Source organism: Vigna unguiculata, chromosome 2, assembly GCF_037176805.1.
Source record: "Vigna unguiculata cultivar grain cowpea cultivar isolate G323 ecotype 2 chromosome 2, ASM3717680v1, whole genome shotgun sequence".
NCBI classification, from domain to species: Eukaryota; Viridiplantae; Streptophyta; class Magnoliopsida; order Fabales; family Fabaceae; genus Vigna; species Vigna unguiculata.
Window position 1 is genome coordinate 27431982 of NC_140793.1, and position 1570 is coordinate 27433551.

At 34.1% G+C, this 1570-nt stretch overlaps 1 long non-coding RNA gene across 2 annotated transcripts; it reads left to right on the forward strand.

The window, feature by feature from the left end:
* The first annotated feature begins 229 nt into the window (after nt 1-229).
* On the forward strand, nt 230-1181 carry LOC146888485 (uncharacterized). 2 transcript variants are annotated; one of them, XR_014992926.1, is made up of 2 exons: nt 230-239; nt 766-1181. It is a non-coding gene; the product is annotated as an uncharacterized LOC146888485 (long non-coding RNA). The 2 variants fall into 2 exon arrangements; XR_014992925.1 differs by lacking the exon at nt 230-239 and adding an exon at nt 477-542.
* The last annotated feature ends 389 nt before the right edge of the window (nt 1182-1570 follow it).

The following is a 1570-nucleotide window of genomic DNA, read 5'->3' on the forward strand; positions in this document are numbered from 1 at the left end:
ATAATAATCGGTAATAAAAAATAAACTTAGTAAACACTATGAAAGTATCAGTTTTTTTTTTCTTATTTAAGAAAACTAGTGAATTCTCACCTTATTTTATAATTTCTTATAATTTTAATTTGGCTTTCTCTTTCTCAATGTACCTCTCGGCTACAGTTTAAGCAAGAAACTCTTTCGCTATGGAAGAAGGTGTCGCTGATAGTAAGAAGAAGCAGGCTCGTGGCTCTCGTTCGCTGAAGGTAAACTGTATCTCTCCTTTTATTATTTTCGTTTCTTTCGATTTCATTTTCATTTTCGCCTCTTTCCTTTCATCGTTCGTGTCGCAGCAGCTGTGGCTCGTGTCCCAGCTGCTGTGGCTCGTATCATAAGAGGAAGATGTTCGTCTTTGGATTTCATTAAAATCAGATAATAAACCCCGTTCTCCCTGCTTTCAATTTCTTCACTATTTCAATTTCACCTCCATGCTTTCATTTTTGTGTCAGTTCAATTTCGTCTATCAATTTCGTCTATCTGATTTCAGCGTGCCACTCTTGTCTTGTTAGGTAATTAGTTTCCTAGATGCTTCTCTTGTTAAGTGACGTAACATTTATTATTTAAGTTTTGTAATATGAATGTAATCTATCTGCGCCTTAATTTGTAGTTATCTTCAACAGCTTTCTTTAATGGAATTCTACAATGGCAGTTTTCATAGATCTTTCAATCAAATCTTAGAACAATATTCTGGTGCCAAATGTTGATATGCATTGTTTAATGTTTTGGCATCAGATTCATGCTATTGCAAAAAACGAATATCACCAAGGAGATTCAAGCAATATTGATCCTAGACTTATAATTTCGGATGTCCCAATTGCTTTATTTTGTTCAAGAGCTCATCCAGAGGAAAAAGCTTTAGCTACAGTGACGTGTGGGCTTCTTCATTCTTTGTTTTATTGTTGTCATACGCTAGGTCATCTTGGTTTGAATAACTTTAGTTAATGCTTTCAGAGGAAGTGTGGTACCGCAATTTTTTGAAGAAGGGCTTCCATCCTGGGGTTCTCTTGGCTTCTGGTCCTGGAATTCGTGATACACAGGCAATTTCCTTAACTGTTTCTTTCTTTTATTTTTTTGTGTTGTTGTTCTCCTTTTAGAATTAGAATTTTACCGAGTGACAATTTATGAAATAAAATTTTGTTTCAAGTTCAGCTTTAATGTTTTTAGTTTGTTATCTGACTGATTCGAGAATCTGCTTAGGTTAGATTTTAATTTAATTGATATTGAAATTTTAGATTTGTATCTGGCTGAGAGTGAGCATTTAATACCAGTTTATAAGAATGGATTTTGTGTGAATGATGAAGTAGAGTCACTTTTAAATGCATGTTTTGAAAACTTTATGGGTCACGCACCATTTTTAAGCACGATGTAGTAGAATCAATAACAATTCACTTCTCACTGAATCAATATATTACGTAGAGTCAATTATTTTGGAAGCCAGAGTAGCCAAACACATCAAGTAGTCTTAGAATTTGTTTTTGACACAAAAGTGATTTTTATGGCACACAAAACAAGCACCTAGGCGATTGAGTGACGTTAT